We start from the raw sequence: 21,980 nt of genomic DNA, 5'->3' as shown, positions 1-21,980 counted from the left end.
ACGAAGCGAGCTATGGCAAAATGTTAAGAGACGTTTTTTGTAGAGAATTATGTTTCCTACAATGTATGTTCTATGATATTTTTTGATCAGAAGCGTAGTTTTCGAGATATATCGAGATATTTAAAAGTTCCGAAGCCGCACCAACATAATAGGGATACAGAAACACCGTGGCCCCTTTCTTTGAGATAACTCTGCACTAGTGCGAGCCGCAAATGCCACTTCCAGCTTAGCTGTGCAGAAGAAGAACAACAAGAAGAAGAAATATCTCGAAATATGTCCGTCAGGCGCCTTCCCTTGAGATAAATCTGCAAATATCTCGGAAACGAAGCGAGCTATGGCAAAATGTTAAGAGACCTTTTTTGTAGAAAATTAGGTTTCCTACTTTTTATGTTCTATGATATTTTTTGATCAGATGCGTAGTTCTCGAGACATATCAAGATATTTAAAAGTTCCGAAGCCGCACCAACATAATAGAGATACAGAAACACCGTGGCCCCTTTCTTTGAGATAACTCTGCACTATTGCGAGCTGCAAATGCCACTTCCAGTTTAGCTGTGCAGAAGAAGAACAACAAGAAGAAGAAATATCTCGAAATATGTCCGTCAGGCCAGTTCCTTTGAGCTGAATCTGCAAATATCTCGGAAACGAAGCGAGCTATGGCAAAATGTTAAGAGACGTTTTTTGTAGAGAATTATGTTTCCTACAATTTATGTTCTATGATATTTTTTGATCAGAAGCGTAGTTTTCGAGATATATCGAGATATTTAAAAGTTCCGAAGCGGCACCAACATAATAGGGATACAGAAACACCGTGGCCCCTTTCTTTGAGATAACTCTGCACTATTGCGAGCTGTAAATGCCACTTCCAGCTTAGCTGTGCAGAAGAAGAACAACAAGAAGAAGAAATATCTCGAAATATGTCCGTCAGGCCAGTTCCTTTGAGCTGAATCTGCAAATATCTCGGAAACGAAGCGAGCTATGGCAAAATGTTAAGAGACGTTTTTTGTAGAGAATTATGTTTCCTACAATTTATGTTCTATGATATTTTTTGATCAGAAGCGTAGTTTTCGAGATATATCGAGATATTTAAAAGTTCCGAAGCCGCACCAACATAATAGGGATACAGAAACACCGTGGCCCCTTTCTTTGAGATAACTCTGCACTAGTGCGAGCCGCAAATGCCACTTCCAGCTTAGCTGTGCAGAAGAAGAACAACAAGAAGAAGAAATATCTCGAAATATGTCCGTCAGGCGCCTTCCCTTGAGATAAATCTGCAAATATCTCGGAAACCAAGCGAGCTATGGCAAAATGTTAAGAGACCTGTTTTGTAGAAAATTAGGTTTCCTACTTTTTATGTTCTATGATATTTTTTGATCAGATGCGTAGTTCTCGAGATATATCAAGATATTTAAAAGTTCCGAAGCCGCACCAACATAATAGAGATACAGAAACACCGTGGCCCCTTTCTTTGAGATAACTCTGCACTATTGCGACCTGCAAATGCCACTTCCAGCTCAGCTGTGCAGAAGAAGAACAACAAGAAGAAGAAGTATCTCGAAATATGTCCGTCAGGCCCCTTCCCTTGAGATAAATCTGCAAATATCTCGGAAACGAAGCGAGCTATGGCAAAATGTTAAGAGACCTTTTTTGTAGACAATTAAGTTTCCTTCTTTTTATGTTCTATGGTATTTTTTGATCAGATGCGTAGTTCTCGAGATATATCAAGATATTTAAAAGTTCCGAAGCGGCACCAACATAATAGAGATACAGAAACACCGTGGCCCCTTTCTTTGAGATAACTCTGCACTATTGCGAGCTGCAAATGCCACTTCCAGCTTAGTTGTGCAGAGGAAGAACAACAAGAAGAAGAAGTATCTCGAAATATGTCCGTCAGGCCCGTTCCTTTGAGCTGAATCTGCAAATATCTCGGAAACGAAGCGAGCTATGGCAAAATGTTAAGAGACGTTTTTTGTACAGAATTAAGTTTCCTACTTTTTATGTTCTATGATATTTTTCGATCAGAGGCGTAGTTCTCGAGATATATCAAGATATTTAAAAGTTCCGAAGCCGCACCAACATAATAGAGATACAGAAACACCGTGGCCCCTTTCTTTGAGATAACTCTGCACGATTGCGAGCTGGAAATGCCACTTCCAGTTTAGCTGTGCAGAAGAAGAACAACAAGAAGAAGAAATATCTCGAAATATGTCCGTCAGGCCAGCTCCTTTGAGCTGAATCTGCAAATATCTCGGAAACGAAGCGAGCTATGGCAAAATGTTAAGAGACGTTTTTTGTAGCGAATTATGTTTCCTACAATTTATGTTCTATGATATTTTTTGATCAGAAGCGTAGTTTTCGAGATATATCGAGATATTTAAAAGTTCCGAAGCCGCACCAACATAATAGGGATACAGAAACACCGTGGCCCCTTTCTTTGAGATAACTCTGCACTAGTGCGAGCCGCAAATGCCACTTCCAGCTTAGCTGTGCAGAAAAAGAACAACAAGAAGAAGAAATATCTCGAAATATGTCCGTCAGGCGCCTTCCCGTGAGATAAATCTGCAAATATCTCGGAAACGAAGCGAGCTATGGCAAAATGTTAAGAGACCTTTTTTGTAGAAAATTAGGTTTCCTACTTTTTATGTTCTATGATATTTTTTGATCAGATGCGTAGTTCTCGAGATATATCAAGATATTTAAAAGTTCCGAAGCCGCACCAACATAATAGAGATACAGAAACACCGTGGCCCCTTTCTTTGAGATAACTCTGCACTAGTGCGAGCCGCAAATGCCACTTCCAGCTTAGCTGTACAGAAGAAGAACAACAAGAAGAAGAAATATCTCGAAATATGTCCGTCAGGCCCCTTCCCTTGAGATAAATCTGCAAATATCTCGGAAACGAAGCGAGCTATGGCAAAATGTTAAGAGACCTTTTTTGTAGAGAATTAAGTTTCCTACTTTTTATGTTCTATGATATTTTTTGATCAGATGCGTAGTTCTCGAGATATATCAAGATATTTAAAAGTTCCGAAGCCGCACCAACATAATAGAGATACAGAAACACCGTGGCCCCTTTCTTTGAGATAACTCTGCACTATTGCGAGCTGCAAATGCCACTTCCAGCTTAGCTGTGCAGAAGAAGAACAACAAGAAGAAGAAATATCTCGAAATATGTCCGTCAGGCCCCTTCCCTTGAGATATATCTGCAAATATCTCGGAAACGAAGCGAGCTATGGCAAAATGTTAAGAGACCTTTTTTGTAGAGAATTAAGTTTCCTACTTTTTATGTTCTATGATATTTTTAGGATCAGATGCGTAGTTCTCGAGATATATCAAGATATTTAAAAGTTCCGAAGCCGCACCAACATAATAGAGATACAGAAACACCGTGGCCCCTTTCTTTGAGATAACTCTGCACTATTGCGAGCTGCAAATGCCACTTCCAGCTTAGCTGTGCAGAGGAAGAACAACAAGAAGAAGAAATATCTCGAAATATGTCCGTCAGGCCAGTTCCTTTGAGCTGTATCTGCAAATATCTCGGAAACGAAGCGAGCTATGGCAAAATGTTAAGAGACGTTTTTTGTAGAGAATTATGTTTCCTACAATTTATGTTCTATGATATTTTTTGATCCGAAGCGTAGTTTTCGAGATATATCGAGATATTTAAAAGTTCCGAAGCCGCACCAACATAATAGGGATACAGAAACACCGTGGCCCCTTTCTTTGAGATAACTCTGCACTAGTGCGAGCCGCAAATGCCACTTCCAGCTTAGCTGTGCAGAAGAAGAACAACAAGAAGAAGAAATATCTCGAAATATGTCCGTCAGGCCCCTTCCCTTGAGATAAATCTGCAAATATCTCGGAAACGAAGCGAGCTATGGCAAAATGTTAAGAGACCTTTTTTGTAGAAAATCAAGTTTCCTACTTTTTATCTTCTATGATATTTTTTGATCAGATGCGTAGTTCTCGAGATATATCAAGATATTTAAAAGTTCCGAAGCCGCACCAACATAATAGAGATACAGAAACACCGTGGCCCCTTTCTTTGAGATAACTCTGCACTGTTGCGAGCTGTAAATGCCACTTCCAGCTTAGCTGTGCAGAAGAAGAACAACAAGAAGAAGAAATATCTCGAAATATGTCCGTCAGGCCCCTTCCCTTGAGATATATCTGCAAATATCTCGGAAACGAAGCGAGCTATGGCAAAACGTTAAGAGACCTTTTTTGTAGAGAATTATGTTTCCTACAATTTATGTTCTATGATATTTTTTGATCAGAAGCGTAGTTTTCGAGATATATCGAGATGTTTAAAAGTTCCGAAGCCGCACCAACATAATAGGGATACAGAAACACCGTGGCCCCTTTCTTTGAGATAACTCTGCACTAGTGCGAGCCGCAAATGCCACTTCCAGCTTAGCTGTGCAGAAGAAGAACAACAAGAAGAAGAAATATCTCGAAATATGTCCGTCAGGCCCCTTCCCTTGAGATATATCTGCAAATATCTCGGAAACGAAGCGAGCTATGGCAAAATGTTAAGAGACCTTTTGTGTAGAGAATTATGTTTCCTACAATTTATGTTCTATGATATTTTTTGATCAGATGCGTAGTTCTCGAGATATATCAAGATATTTAAAAGTTCCGAAGCCGCACCAACATAATAGAGATACAGAAACACCGTGGCCCCTTTCTTTGAGATAACTCTGCACTATTGCGAGCTGCAAATGCCACTTCCAGCTTAGCTGTGCAGAGGAAGAACAACAAGAAGAAGAAATATCTCGAAATATGTCCGTCAGGCCCCTTCCCTTGAGATAAATCTGCTAATATCTCGGAAACGAAGCGAGCTATGGCAAAATGTTAAGAGACCTTTTTTGTAGAGAATTAAGTTTCCTACTTTTTATGTTCTATGATATTTTTTGATCAGATGCGTAGTTCTCGAAATATATCAAGATATTTAAAAGTTCCGAACCCGCACCAACATAATAGAGATACAGAAACACCGTGGCCCCTTTCTTTGAGATAACTCTGCACTATTGCGAGCTGCAAATGCCACTTCCAGCTTAGCTGTGCAGAAGAAGAACAACAAGAAGAAGAAATATCTCGAAATATGTCCGTCAGGACCCTTCCCTTGAGATAAATCTGCAAATATCTCGGAAACGAAGAGAGCTATGGCAAAATGTTAAGAGACCTTTTTTGTAGAGAATTAAGTTTCCTACTTTTTATGTTCTATGATATTTTTTGATCAGATGCGCAGTTCTCGAGATATATCAAGATATTTAAAAGTTCCGAAGCCGCACCAACATAATAGAGATACAGAAACACCGTGGCCCCTTTCTTTGAGATAACTCTGCACTATTGCGAGCTGCAAATGCCACTTCCAGCTTAGCTGTGCAGAAGAAGAACAACAAGAAGAAGAAATATCTCGAAATATGTCCGTTAGGCCCCTTCCCTTGAGATAAATCTGCAAATATCTCGGAAACGAAGCGAGCTATGGCAAAATGTTAAGAGACCTTTTTTGTAGAGAATTAAGTTTCCTACTTTTTATGTTCTATGATATTTTTTGATCAGATGCGCAGTTCTCGAGATATATCAAGATATTTAAAAGTTCCGAAGCCGCACCAACATAATAGAGATACAGAAACACCGTGGCCCCTTTCTTTGAGATAACTCTGCACTATTGCGAGCTGCAAATGCCACTTCCAGCTTAGCTGTGCAGAGGAAGAACAACAAGAAGAAGAAATATCTCGAAATATGTCCGTCAGGCCCCTTCCCTTGAGATAAATCTGCAAATATCTCGGAAACGAAGCGAGCTATGGCAAAACGTTAAGAGACCTTTTTTGTAGAGGATTATGTTTCCTACAATTTATGTTCTATGATATTTATTGATCAGATGCGTAGTTCTCGAGATATATCAAGATATTTAAAAGCTTCGAAGCTGCACGAACATAATAGAGGTACAGAAACACCGTGGCCCCTTTCTTTGAGATAACTCTGCACTATCGCGAGCTGCAAATGCCACTTCCAGCTTAGCTGTGCAGAAGAAGAACAACAAGAAGAAGAAATATCTCGAAATATGTCCGTCAGGCGCCTTCCCTTGAGATAAATCTGCAAATATCTCGGAAACCAAGCGAGCTATGGCAAAATGTTAAGAGACCTTTTTTGTAGAAAATTAGGTTTCCTACTTTTTATGTTCTATGATATTTTTTGATCAGATGCGTAGTTCTCGAGATATATCAAGATATTTAAAAGTTCCGAAGCCGCACCAACATAATAGAGATACAGAAACACCGTGGCCCCTTTCTTTGAGATAACTCTGCACTATTGCGACCTGCAAATGCCACTTCCAGCTCAGCTGTGCAGAAGAAGAACAACAAGAAGAAGAAGTATCTCGAAATATGTCCGTCAGGCCCCTTCCCTTGAGATAAATCTGCAAATATCTCGGAAACGAAGCGAGCTATGGCAAAATGTTAAGAGACCTTTTTTGTAGACAATTAAGTTTCCTTCTTTTTATGTTCTATGATATTTTTTGATCAGATGCGTAGTTCTCGAGATATATCAAGATATTTAAAAGTTCCGAAGCGGCACCAACATAATAGAGATACAGAAACACCGTGGCCCCTTTCTTTGAGATAACTCTGCACTATTGCGAGCTGCAAATGCCACTTCCAGCTTAGTTGTGCAGAGGAAGAACAACAAGAAGAAGAAGTATCTCGAAATATGTCCGTCAGGCCCGTTCCTTTGAGCTGAATCTGCAAATATCTCGGAAACGAAGCGAGCTATGGCAAAATGTTAAGAGACGTTTTTTGTACAGAATTAAGTTTCCTACTTTTTATGTTCTATGATATTTTTCGATCAGAGGCGTAGTTCTCGAGATATATCAAGATATTTAAAAGTTCCGAAGCCGCACCAACATAATAGAGATACAGAAACACCGTGGCCCCTTTCTTTGAGATAACTCTGCACGATTGCGAGCTGGAAATGCCACTTCCAGTTTAGCTGTGCAGAAGAAGAACAACAAGAAGAAGAAATATCTCGAAATATGTCCGTCAGGCCAGCTCCTTTGAGCTGAATCTGCAAATATCTCGGAAACGAAGCGAGCTATGGCAAAATGTTAAGAGACGTTTTTTGTAGCGAATTATGTTTCCTACAATTTATGTTCTATGATATTTTTTGATCAGAAGCGTAGTTTTCGAGATATATCGAGATATTTAAAAGTTCCGAAGCCGCACCAACATAATAGGGATACAGAAACACCGTGGCCCCTTTCTTTGAGATAACTCTGCACTAGTGCGAGCCGCAAATGCCACTTCCAGCTTAGCTGTGCAGAAAAAGAACAACAAGAAGAAGAAATATCTCGAAATATGTCCGTCAGGCGCCTTCCCGTGAGATAAATCTGCAAATATCTCGGAAACGAAGCGAGCTATGGCAAAATGTTAAGAGACCTTTTTTGTAGAAAATTAGGTTTCCTACTTTTTATGTTCTATGATATTTTTTGATCAGATGCGTAGTTCTCGAGATATATCAAGATATTTAAAAGTTCCGAAGCCGCACCAACATAATAGAGATACAGAAACACCGTGGCCCCTTTCTTTGAGATAACTCTGCACTAGTGCGAGCCGCAAATGCCACTTCCAGCTTAGCTGTACAGAAGAAGAACAACAAGAAGAAGAAATATCTCGAAATATGTCCGTCAGGCCCCTTCCCTTGAGATAAATATGCAAATATCTCGGAAACGAAGCGAGCTATGGCAAAATGTTAAGAGACCTTTTTTGTACAGAATTATGTTTCCTACTTTTTATGTTCTATGATGTTTTTTGATCAGATGCGTAGTTCTCGAGATATATTAAGATATTTAAAAGTTCCGAAGCCGCACCAACATAATAGAGATACAGAAACACCGTGGCCCCTTTCTTTGAGATAACTCTGCACTATTGCGAGCTGTAAATGCCACCTCCAGCTTAGCTGTGCAGAAGAAGAACAACAAGAAGAAGAAATATCTCTAAATATGTCCGTAAGGCCCCTTCCCTTGAGATAAATCTGCAAATATCTCGGAAACGAAGCGAGCTATGGCAAAATGTTAAGAGACCTTTTTTGTAGAGAATTAAGTTTCCTGCTTTTTATGTTGTATGATATTTTTTGATCAGAAGCGTAGTTCTCGAGATATATCAAGATATTTAAAAGTTCCGAAGCCGCACCAACATAATAGAGATACAGAAACACCGTGGCCCCTTTCTTTGAGATAACTCTGCACTATTGCGAGCTGCAAATGCCACTTCCAGCTTAGCTGTGCAGAAGAAGAACAACAAGAAGAAGAAATATCTCGAAATATGTCCGTCAGGACCCTTCCCTTGAGATAAATCTGCAAATATCTCGGAAACGAAGAGAGCTATGGCAAAATGTTAAGAGACCTTTTTTGTAGAGAATTAAGTTTCCTACTTTTTATGTTCTATGATATTTTTTGATCAGATGCGCAGTTCTCGAGATATATCAAGATATTTAAAAGTTCCGAAGCCGCACCAACATAATAGAGATACAGAAACACCGTGGCCCCTTTCTTTGAGATAACTCTGCACTATTGCGAGCTGCAAATGCCACTTCCAGCTTAGCTGTGCAGAAGAAGAACAACAAGAAGAAGAAATATCTCGAAATATGTCCGTTAGGCCCCTTCCCTTGAGATAAATCTGCAAATATCTCGGAAACGAAGCGAGCTATGGCAAAATGTTAAGAGACCTTTTTTGTAGAGAATTAAGTTTCCTACTTTTTATGTTGTATGATATTTTTTGATCAGATGCGTAGTTCTCGAGATATATCAAGATATTTAAAAGTTCCGAAGCCGCACCAACATAATAGAGATTCAGAAACACCGTGGCCCCTTTCTTTGAGATAACTCTGCACTATTGCGAGTTGCAAATGCCGCTTCCAGCTTAGCTGTGCAGAAGAAGAACAACAAGAATAAGAAATATTTCGAAATATGTCCGTCAGGCCCCTTCCCTTGAGATAGATCTGCAAATATCTCGGAAACGAAGCGAGCTATGGCAAAATGTTAAGAGACTTTTTTGTAGAGATTTATGTTTCCTACAATTTACCTTCTATGATATTTTTTGATCAGAAGCGTACTTTTCGAGATATATCGAGATATTTAAAAGTTCCGAAGCCGCACCAACATAATAGAGATACAGAAACACCGTGGCCCCTTTCTTTGAGATAACTCTGCACTATTGCGAGCCGCAAATGCCACTTCCAGCTTAGCTGTGCAGAAGAAGAAATATCTCGAAATATGTCCGTCAGGCCCCTTCCCTTGAGATACATCTGCAAATATCTCGGAAACGAAGCGAGCTATGGCAAAATGTTTAGAGACCTTTCTTGTAGAGAATTAAGTTTCCTACTTTTTATGTAGTATGATATTTTTTGATCAGTTGCGTAGATCTCGAGATATATCAAGATATTTAAAAGTTCCGAAGCCGCACCAACATAATAGAGATACAGAAACACCGTGGCCCCTTTCTTTGAGATAACTCTGCACTAGTGCGAGCCGCAAATGCCACTTCCAGCTTAGCTGTGCAGAAGAAGAACAACAAGAAGAAGAAATATCTCGAAATATGTCCGTCAGGCCCCTTCCCTTGAGATAAATCTGCAAATATCTCGGAAACGAAGCGAGCTATGGCAAAATGTTAAGAGACCTTTTTTGTAGAGAATTAAGTTTTCTACTTTTTATGTTCCATGATATTTTTTGATCAGATGCGTAGTTCTCGAGATATATCAAGATATTTAAAAGTTCCGAAGCCGCACCAACATAATATAGATACAGAAACACCGTGGCCCCTTTCTTTGAGATAACTCTGCACTATTGCGAGCTGCAAGTGCCACTTCCAGCTTAGCTGTGCAGAAGAAGAACAACAAGAAGAAGAAATATCTCGAAATATGTCCGTCAGGCCCCTTCCCTTGAGATAAATCTGCAAATATCTCGGAAACGAAGCGAGCTATGGCAAAATGTTAAGAGACCTTTTTTGTAGAGAATTAAGTTTTCTACTTTTTATGTTCCATGATATTTTTTGATCAGATGCGTAGTTCTCGAGATATATCAAGATATTTAAAAGTTCCGAAGCCGCACCAACATAATATAGATACAGAAACACCGTGGCCCCTTTCTTTGAGATAACTCTGCACTATTGCGAGCTGCAAGTGCCACTTCCAGCTTAGCTGTGCAGAAGAAGAACAACAAGAAGAAGAAATATCTCGAAATATGTCCGTCAGGCCCCTTCCCTTGAGATAAATCTGCAAATATCTCGGAAACGAAGCGAGCTATGGCAAAATGTTAAGAGACCTTTTTTGTAGAGAATTAAGTTTCCTACTTTTTATGTTGTATGATATTTTTTGATCAGATGCGTAGTTCTCGAGATATATCAAGATATTTAAAAGTTCCGAAGCCGCACCAACATAATAGAGATTCAGAAACACCGTGGCCCCTTTCTTTGAGATAACTCTGCACTATTGCGAGTTGCAAATGCCGCTTCCAGCTTAGCTGTGCAGAAGAAGAACAACAAGAATAAGAAATATTTCGAAATATGTCCGTCAGGCCCCTTCCCTTGAGATAGATCTGCAAATATCTCGGAAACGAAGCGAGCTATGGCAAAATGTTAAGAGACCTTTTTTGTAGAGATTTATGTTTCCTACAATTTACCTTCTATGATATTTTTTGATCAGAAGCGTAGTTTTCGAGATATATCGAGATATTTAAAAGTTCCGAAGCCGCACCAACATAATAGAGATACAGAAACACCGTGGCCCCTTTCTTTGAGATAACTCTGCACTATTGCGAGCCGCAAATGCCACTTCCAGCTTAGCTGTGCAGAAGAAGAAATATCTCGAAATATGTCCGTCAGGCCCCTTCCCTTGAGATACATCTGCAAATATCTCGGAAACGAAGCGAGCTATGGCAAAATGTTTAGAGACCTTTCTTGTAGAGAATTAAGTTTCCTACTTTTTATGTAGTATGATATTTTTTGATCAGTTGCGTAGATCTCGAGATATATCAAGATATTTAAAAGTTCCGAAGCCGCACCAACATAATAGAGATACAGAAACACCGTGGCCCCTTTCTTTGAGATAACTCTGCACTAGTGCGAGCCGCAAATGCCACTTCCAGCTTAACTGTGCAGAAGAAGAACAACAAGAAGAAGAAATATCTCGAAATATGTCCGTCAGGCCCCTTCCCTTGAGATAAATCTGCAAATATCTCGGAAACGAAGCGAGCTATGGCAAAATGTTAAGAGACCTTTTTTGTAGAGAATTAAGTTTTCTACTTTTTATGTTCCATGATATTTTTTGATCAGATGCGTAGTTCTCGAGATATATCAAGATATTTAAAAGTTCCGAAGCCGCACCAACATAATATAGATACAGAAACACCGTGGCCCCTTTCTTTGAGATAACTCTGCACTATTGCGAGCTGCAAGTGCCACTTCCAGCTTAGCTGTGCAGAAGAAGAACAACAAGAAGAAGAAATATCTCGAAATATGTCCGTCAGGCCCCTTCCCTTGAGATAAATCTGCAAATATCTCGGAAACGAAGCGAGCTATGGCAAAATGTTAAGAGACCTTTTTTGTAGAGAATTAAGTTTCCTACTTTTTATGTTGTATGATATTTTTTGATCAGATGCGTAGTTCTCGAGATATATCAAGATATTTAAAAGTTCCGAAGCTGCACCAACATAATAGAGATACAGAAACACCGTGGCCCCTCTCTTTGAGATAACTCTGCACTATTGCGAGCTGCAAATGCCACTTCCAGTTTAGCTGTGCAGAAGAAGAACAACAAGAAGAAGAAATATCTCGAAATATGTCCGTCGGGCCCCTTCCCTTGAGATAAATGTGCAAATATCTCGGAAACGAAGCGAGCTATGGCAAAATGTTGGGAGACCTTTTTTGTAGAGAATTAAGTTTCCTACTATTTATCTTCTATGATATTTTTTGATCAGATGCGTAGTTCTCGAGATATATCAAGATATTTAAAAGTTCCGAAGCCGCACCAACATAATAGAGATACAGAAACACCGTGGCCCCTTTCTTTGAGGTAACTCTGCACTATTGCGAGCTGCAAATGCCACTTCCAGCTTAGCTGTGCAGAAGAAGAACAACAAGAAGAAGAAATATCTCGAAATATGTCCGTCAGGCCCCTTCCCTTGAGATAAATCTGCAAATATCTCGGAAACGAAGCGAGCTATGGCAAAATGTTAAGAGACGTTTTTTGTAGAGAATTAAGTTTCCTGCTTTTTATGTTGTATGATATTTTTTGATCAGAAGCGTAGTTCTCGAGATATATCAAGATATTTAAAAGTTCCGAAGCCGCACCAACATAATAGAGATACAGAAACACCGTGGCCCCTTTCTTTGAGATAACTCTGCACTATTGCGAGCTGCAAATGCCACTTCCAGCTTAGCTGTGCAGAAGAAGAACAACAAGAAGAAGAAATATCTCGAAATATGTCCGTCAGGACCCTTCCCTTGAGATAAATCTGCAAATATCTCGGAAACGAAGAGAGCTATGGCAAAATGTTAAGAGACCTTTTTTGTAGAGAATTAAGTTTCCTACTTTTTATGTTCTATGATATTTTTTGATCAGATGCGCAGTTCTCGAGATATATCAAGATATTTAAAAGTTCCGAAGCCGCACCAACATAATAGAGATACAGAAACACCGTGGCCCCTTTCTTTGAGATAACTCTGCACTATTGCGAGCTGCAAATGCCACTTCCAGCTTAGCTGTGCAGAAGAAGAACAACAAGAAGAAGAAATATCTCGAAATATGTCCGTTAGGCCCCTTCCCTTGAGATAAATCTGCAAATATCTCGGAAACGAAGCGAGCTATGGCAAAATGTTAAGAGACCTTTTTTGTAGAGAATTAAGTTTCCTACTTTTTATGTTCTATGATATTTTTTGATCAGATGCGCAGTTCTCGAGATATATCAAGATATTTAAAAGTTCCGAAGCCGCACCAACATAATATAGATACAGAAACACCGTGGCCCCTTTCTTTGAGATAACTCTGCACTATTGCGAGCTGCAAGTGCCACTTCCAGCTTAGCTGTGCAGAAGAAGAACAACAAGAAGAAGAAATATCTCGAAATATGTCCGTCAGGCCCCTTCCCTTGAGATAAATCTGCAAATATCTCGGAAACGAAGCGAGCTATGGCAAAATGTTAAGAGACCTTTTTTGTAGAGAATTAAGTTTCCTACTTTTTATGTTGTATGATATTTTTTGATCAGATGCGTAGTTCTCGAGATATATCAAGATATTTAAAAGTTCCGAAGCCGCACCAACATAATAGAGATTCAGAAACACCGTGGCCCCTTTCTTTGAGATAACTCTGCACTATTGCGAGTTGCAAATGCCGCTTCCAGCTTAGCTGTGCAGAAGAAGAACAACAAGAATAAGAAATATTTCGAAATATGTCCGTCAGGCCCCTTCCCTTGAGATAGATCTGCAAATATCTCGGAAACGAAGCGAGCTATGGCAAAATGTTAAGAGACTTTTTTGTAGAGATTTATGTTTCCTACAATTTACCTTCTATGATATTTTTTGATCAGAAGCGTACTTTTCGAGATATATCGAGATATTTAAAAGTTCCGAAGCCGCACCAACATAATAGAGATACAGAAACACCGTGGCCCCTTTCTTTGAGATAACTCTGCACTATTGCGAGCCGCAAATGCCACTTCCAGCTTAGCTGTGCAGAAGAAGAAATATCTCGAAATATGTCCGTCAGGCCCCTTCCCTTGAGATACATCTGCAAATATCTCGGAAACGAAGCGAGCTATGGCAAAATGTTTAGAGACCTTTCTTGTAGAGAATTAAGTTTCCTACTTTTTATGTAGTATGATATTTTTTGATCAGTTGCGTAGATCTCGAGATATATCAAGATATTTAAAAGTTCCGAAGCCGCACCAACATAATAGAGATACAGAAACACCGTGGCCCCTTTCTTTGAGATAACTCTGCACTAGTGCGAGCCGCAAATGCCACTTCCAGCTTAGCTGTGCAGAAGAAGAACAACAAGAAGAAGAAATATCTCGAAATATGTCCGTCAGGCCCCTTCCCTTGAGATAAATCTGCAAATATCTCGGAAACGAAGCGAGCTATGGCAAAATGTTAAGAGACCTTTTTTGTAGAGAATTAAGTTTTCTACTTTTTATGTTCCATGATATTTTTTGATCAGATGCGTAGTTCTCGAGATATATCAAGATATTTAAAAGTTCCGAAGCCGCACCAACATAATATAGATACAGAAACACCGTGGCCCCTTTCTTTGAGATAACTCTGCACTATTGCGAGCTGCAAGTGCCACTTCCAGCTTAGCTGTGCAGAAGAAGAACAACAAGAAGAAGAAATATCTCGAAATATGTCCGTCAGGCCCCTTCCCTTGAGATAAATCTGCAAATATCTCGGAAACGAAGCGAGCTATGGCAAAATGTTAAGAGACCTTTTTTGTAGAGAATTAAGTTTTCTACTTTTTATGTTCCATGATATTTTTTGATCAGATGCGTAGTTCTCGAGATATATCAAGATATTTAAAAGTTCCGAAGCCGCACCAACATAATATAGATACAGAAACACCGTGGCCCCTTTCTTTGAGATAACTCTGCACTATTGCGAGCTGCAAGTGCCACTTCCAGCTTAGCTGTGCAGAAGAAGAACAACAATAAGAAGAAATATCTCGAAATATGTCCGTCAGGCCCCTTCCCTTGAGATAAATCTGCAAATATCTCGGAAACGAAGCGAGCTATGGCAAAATGTTAAGAGACCTTTTTTGTAGAGAATTAAGTTTCCTACTTTTTATGTTGTATGATATTTTTTGATCAGATGCGTAGTTCTCGAGATATATCAAGATATTTAAAAGTTCCGAAGCCGCACCAACATAATAGAGATTCAGAAACACCGTGGCCCCTTTCTTTGAGATAACTCTGCACTATTGCGAGTTGCAAATGCCGCTTCCAGCTTAGCTGTGCAGAAGAAGAACAACAAGAATAAGAAATATTTCGAAATATGTCCGTCAGGCCCCTTCCCTTGAGATAGATCTGCAAATATCTCGGAAACGAAGCGAGCTATGGCAAAATGTTAAGAGACCTTTTTTGTAGAGATTTATGTTTCCTACAATTTACCTTCTATGATATTTTTTGATCAGAAGCGTAGTTTTCGAGATATATCGAGATATTTAAAAGTTCCGAAGCCGCACCAACATAATAGAGATACAGAAACACCGTGGCCCCTTTCTTTGAGATAACTCTGCACTATTGCGAGCCGCAAATGCCACTTCCAGCTTAGCTGTGCAGAAGAAGAAATATCTCGAAATATGTCCGTCAGGCCCCTTCCCTTGAGATACATCTGCAAATATCTCGGAAACGAAGCGAGCTATGGCAAAATGTTTAGAGACCTTTCTTGTAGAGAATTAAGTTTCCTACTTTTTATGTAGTATGATATTTTTTGATCAGTTGCGTAGATCTCGAGATATATCAAGATATTTAAAAGTTCCGAAGCCGCACCAACATAATAGAGATACAGAAACACCGTGGCCCCTTTCTTTGAGATAACTCTGCACTAGTGCGAGCCGCAAATGCCACTTCCAGCTTAACTGTGCAGAAGAAGAACAACAAGAAGAAGAAATATCTCGAAATATGTCCGTCAGGCCCCTTCCCTTGAGATAAATCTGCAAATATCTCGGAAACGAAGCGAGCTATGGCAAAATGTTAAGAGACCTTTTTTGTAGAGAATTAAGTTTTCTACTTTTTATGTTCCATGATATTTTTTGATCAGATGCGTAGTTCTCGAGATATATCAAGATATTTAAAAGTTCCGAAGCCGCACCAACATAATATAGATACAGAAACACCGTGGCCCCTTTCTTTGAGATAACTCTGCACTATTGCGAGCTGCAAGTGCCACTTCCAGCTTAGCTGTGCAGAAGAAGAACAACAAGAAGAAGAAATATCTCGAAATATGTCCGTCAGGCCCCTTCCCTTGAGATAAATCTGCAAATATCTCGGAAACGAAGCGAGCTATGGCAAAATGTTAAGAGACCTTTTTTGTAGAGAATTAAGTTTCCTACTTTTTATGTTGTATGATATTTTTTGATCAGATGCGTAGTTCTCGAGATATATCAAGATATTTAAAAGTTCCGAAGCTGCACCAACATAATAGAGATACAGAAACACCGTGGCCCCTCTCTTTGAGATAACTCTGCACTATTGCGAGCTGCAAATGCCACTTCCAGTTTAGCTGTGCAGAAGAAGAACAACAAGAAGAAGAAATATCTCGAAATATGTCCGTCGGGCCCCTTCCCTTGAGATAAATGTGCAAATATCTCGGAAACGAAGCGAGCTATGGCAAAATGTTGGGAGACCTTTTTTGTAGAGAATTAAGTTTCCTACTATTTATCTTCTATGATATTTTTTGATCAGATGCGTAGTTCTCGAGATATATCAAGATATTTAAAAGTTCCGAAGCCGCACCAACATAATAGAGATACAGAAACACCGTGGCCCCTTTCTTTGAGGTAACTCTGCACTATTGCGAGCTGCAAATGCCACTTCCAGCTTAGCTGTGCAGAAGAAGAACAACAAGAAGAAGAAATATCTCGAAATATGTCCGTCAGGCCCCTTCCCTTGAGATAAATCTGCAAATATCTCGGAAACGAAGCGAGCTATGGCAAAATGTTAAGAGACGTTTTTTGTAGAGAATTATGTTTCCTACAATTTAGGTTCTATGATATTTTTTGATCAGAAGCGTAGTTTTCGAGATATATCGAGATATTTAAAAGTTCCGAAGCCGCACCAACATAATAGAGATTCAGAAACACCGTGGCCCCTTTCTTTGAGATAACTCTGCACTAGTGCGAGCCGCAAATGCCACTTCCAGCTTAGCTGTGCAGAAGAAGAACAACAAGAAGAAGAAATATCTCGAAATATGTCCGTCAGGCCCCTTCCCTTGAGATAAATATGCAAATATCTCGGAAACGAAGCGAGCTATGGCAAAATGTTGAGAGACCTTTTTTGTAGAGAATTAAGTTTTCTACTTTTTATGTTCCATGATATTTTTTGATCAGATGCGTAGTTCTTGAGATATATCAAGATATTTAAAAGTTCCGAAGCTGCACCAACATAATAGAGATACAGAAACACCGTGGCCCCTTTCTTTGAGATAACTCTGCACTATTGCGAGCTGGAAATGCCACTTCCAGTTTAGCTGTGCAGAAGAAGAACAACAAGAAGAAGAAATATCTCGAAACATGTCCGTCAGGCCCCTTCCCTTGAGATAAATGTGCAAATATCTCGGAAACGAAGCGAGCTATCGCAAAATGTTGAGAGACCTTTTTTGTGGAGAATTAAGTTTGCTACTTTTTATGTTCTATGATATTTTTTGATCAGATGCGTAGTTCTCGAGATATATCAAGATATGTAAAAGTTCCGAAGCCGCACCAACATAATAGAGATACAGAAACACCGTGGCCCCTTTCTTTGAGATAACTCTGCACTATTGCGAGCTGCAAATGCCACTTCCAGCATAGCTGTGCAGAAGAAGAACAACAAGAAGAAGAAATATCTCGAAATATGTCCGTCAGGCCCCTTCCCTTGAGATAAATCTGCAAATATCTCGGAAACGAAGCGAGCTATGGCAAAATGTTGAGAGACCTTTTTTGTAGGGAATTAAGTTTCCTACTATTTATGTTCTATGATATTTTTTAATCAGATGCGTAGTTCTCGAGATATATCAAGATATTTAAAAGTTCCGAAGCCGCACCAACACAATAGAGATACAGAAACACCGTGGCCCCTTTCTTTGAGATAACTCTGCACTATTGCGAGCTGCAAATGCCACTTCCAGCATAGCTGTGCAGAAGAAGAACAACAAGAAGAAGAAATATCTCGAAATATGTCCGTCAGGCCCCTTCCCTTGAGATAAATCTGCAAATATCTCGGAAACGAAGCGAGCTATGGCAAAATGTTAAGAGACCTTTTTTGTAGAGAATTAAGTTTTGTACTTTTTATGTTCCATGATATTTTTTGATCAGATGCGTAGGTCTCGAGATATATCAAGATATTTAAAAGTTCCGAAGCTGCACCAACATAATAGAGATACAGAAACACCGTGGCCCCTTTCTTTGAGATAACTCTGCACTAGTGCGAGCCGCAAATGCCACTTCCAGCTTAGCTGTGCAGAAGAAGAACAACAAGAAGAAGAAATATCTCGAAATATGTCCGTTAGGCCCCTTCCCTTGAGATAAATGGGCAAATATCTCGTAAACGAAGCGAGCTATGGCAAAATGTTGAGAGACCTTTTTTGTAGGGAATTAAGTTTCCTACTATTTATGTTCTATGATATTTTTTAATCAGATGCGTAGTTCTCGAGATATATCAAGATATTTAAAAGTTCCGAAGCCGCACCAACATAATAGAGATACAGAAACACCGTGGACCCTTTCTTTGAGATAACTCTGCACTATTGCGAGCTGCAAATGCCACTTCCAGCATAGCTGTGCAGAAGAAGAACAACAAGAAGAAGAAATATCTCGAAATATGTCCGTCAGGCCCCTTCCCTTGAGATAAATCTGCAAATATCTCGGAAACGAAGCGAGCTATGGCAAAATGTTAAGAGACGTTTTTTGTAGAGAATTATGTTTCCTACAATTTATGTTCTATGATATTTTTTGATCAGAACCGTAGTTTTCGAGATATATCGAGATATTTAAAAGTTCCGAAGCCGCACCAACATCATAGAGATTCAGAAACACCGTGGCCCCTTTCTTTGAGATAACTCTGCACTATTGCGAGCTGTAAATGCCACTTCCAGCTTAGCTGTGCAGAAGAAGAACAACAAGAAGAAGAAATATCTCGAAATATGTCCGTCAGGCCCGTTCCTTTGAGCTGAATCTGCAAATATCTCGGAAACGAAGCGAGCTATGGCAAAATGTTAAGAGACGTTTTTTGTAGAGAATTATGTTTCCTACAATTTATGTTCTATGATATTTTTTGATCAGAAGCGTAGTTTTCGAGATATATCGAGATATTTAAAAGTTCCGAAGCCGCACCAACATAATAGAGACTCAGAAACACCGTGGCCCCTTTCTTTGAGATAACTCTGCACTACTGCGAGCTGCGAATGCCACTTCCAGCTTAGCTGTGCAGAAGAAGAACAACAAGAAGAAGAAATATCTCGAAATATGTCCGTTAGGCCCCTTCCCTTGAGATAAATGGGCAAATATCTCGGAAACGAAGCGAGCTATGGCAAAATGTTGAGAGACCTTTTTTGTAGGGAATTAAGTTTCCTACTATTTATGTTCTATGATATTTTTTAATCAGATGCGTAGTTCTCGAGATATATCAAGATATTTAAAAGTTCCGAAGCCGCACCAACATAATAGAGATACAGAAACACCGTGGACCCTTTCTTTGAGATAACTCTGCACTACTGCGAGCTGCGAATGCCACTTCCAGCTTAGCTGTGCAGAAGAAAAACAACAAGAAGAAGAAATATCTCGAAATATGTCCGTCAGTCCCCTTCCCTTGAGATAAATCTGCAAATATCTCGGAAACGAAGCGAGCTATGGCAAAGTGTTAAGAGACCTTTTTTGTAGAGAATTAAGTTTCCTACTTTTTATGTTCTATGATATTTTTTGATCAGATGCGTAGTTCTCGAGATATATCAAGATATTTAAAAGTTCCGAAGCCGCACCAACATAATAGAGATACAGAAACACTGTGGCCCCTTTCCTTGAGATAACTCTGCACTACTGCGAGCTGCAAACGCCACTTCCAGCTTAGCTGTGCAGAAGAAGAACAACAAGAAGAAGAAATATCTCGAAATATGTCCGTCAGTCCCCTTCCCTTGAGATAAATCTGCAAATATCTCGGAAACGAAGCGAGCTATGGCAAAATGTTAAGAGACCTTTTTTGTAGAGAATTAAGTTTTCTACTTTTTATGTTCCATGATATTTTTTGATCAGATGCGTAGTTCTCGAGATATATCAAGATATTTAAAAGTTCCGAAGCTGCACCAACATAATAGAGATACAGAAACACCGTGGCCCCTTTCTTTGAGATAACTCTGCACTATTGCGAGCTGGAAATGCCACTTCCAGTTTAGCTGTGCAGAAGAAGAACAACAAGAAGAAGAAATATCTCGAAACATGTCCGTCAGGCCCCTTCCCTTGAGATAAATGTGCAAATATCTCGGAAACGAAGCGAGCTATCGCAAAATGTTGAGAGACCTTTTTTGTGGAGAATTAAGTTTGCTACTTTTTATGTTCTATGATATTTTTTGATCAGATGCGTAGTTCTCGAGATATATCAAGATATGTAAAAGTTCCGAAGCCGCACCAACATAATAGAGATACAGAAACACCGTGGCCCCTTTCTTTGAGATAACTCTGCACTATTGCGAGCTGCAAATGCCACTTCCAGCATAGCTGTGCAGAAGAAGGACAACAAGAAGAAGAAATATCTCGAAATATGTCCGTCAGGCCCCTTCCCTTGAGATAAATCTGCAAATATCTCGGAAACGAAGCGAGCTATGGCAAAATGTTAACAGACGTTTTTTGTAGAGAATTAAGTTTCCTACTATTTATGTTCTATGATATTTTTTGATCAGATGCGTAGTTCTCGAGATATATCAAGATATTTAAAAGTTCCGAAGCCGCACCAACATAATAGAGATACAGAAACACCGTGGCCCCTTTCTTTGAGATAACTCTGCACTATTGCGAGCTGCAAATGCCACTTCCAGCTTCGCTGTGCAGAAGAAGAACAACAAGAAGAAGAAATATCTCGAAATATGTCCGTCAGGCCCCTTCCTTTGAGATAAATCTGCAAATATCTCGGAAACGAAGCGAGCTATGGCAAAATGTTAAGAGACCTTTTTTGTAGAGAATTAAGTTTTCTACTATTTATGTTCTATGATATTTTTTAATCAGATGCGTAGTTCTCGAGATATATCAAGATATTTAAAAGTTCCGAAGCCGCACCAACATAATAGAGATACAGAAACACCGTGGACCCTTTCTTTGAGATAACTCTGCACTATTGCGAGCTGCAAATGCCACTTCCAGCATAGCTGTGCAGAAGAAGAACAACAAGAAGAAGAAATATCTCGAAATATGTCCGTCAGGCCCCTTCCCTTGAGATAAATCTGCAAATATCTCGGAAACGAAGCGAGCTATGGCAAAATGTTAAGAGACGTTTTTTGTAGAGAATTATGTTTCCTACAATATATGTTCTATGATATTTTTTGATCAGAACCGTAGTTTTCGAGATATATCGAGATATTTAAAAGTTCCGAAGCCGCACCAACATCATAGAGATTCAGAAACACCGTGGCCCCTTTCTTTGAGATAACTCTGCACTATTGCGAGCTGTAAATGCCACTTCCAGCTTAGCTGTGCAGAAGAAGAACAACAAGAAGAAGAAATATCTCGAAATATGTCCGTCAGGCCCGTTCCTTTGAGCTGAATCTGCAAATATCTCGGAAACGAAGCGAGCTATGGCAAAATGTTAAGAGACGTTTTTTGTAGAGAATTATGTTTCCTACAATTTATGTTCTATGATATTTTTTGATCAGAAGCGTAGTTTTCGAGATATATCGAGATATTTAAAAGTTCCGAAGCCGCACCAACATAATAGAGACTCAGAAACACCGTGGCCCCTTTCTTTGAGATAACTCTGCACTACTGCGAGCTGCGAATGCCACTTCCAGCTTAGCTGTGCAGAAGAAAAACAACAAGAAGAAGAAATATCTCGAAATATGTCCGTCAGTCCCCTTCCCTTGAGATAAATCTGCAAATATCTCGGAAACGAAGCGAGCTATGGCAAAGTGTTAAGAGACCTTTTTTGTAGAGAATTAAGTTTCCTACTTTTTATGTTCTATGATATTTTTTGATCAGATGCGTAGTTCTCGAGATATATCAAGATATTTAAAAGTTCCGAAGCCGCACCAAC

Source organism: Osmia lignaria, unplaced genomic scaffold (assembly GCF_051020975.1).
Source record: "Osmia lignaria lignaria isolate PbOS001 unplaced genomic scaffold, iyOsmLign1 scaffold0003, whole genome shotgun sequence".
NCBI lineage: Eukaryota > Metazoa > Arthropoda > Insecta > Hymenoptera > Megachilidae > Osmia > Osmia lignaria.
This window is presented reverse-complemented; position numbering follows the sequence as displayed.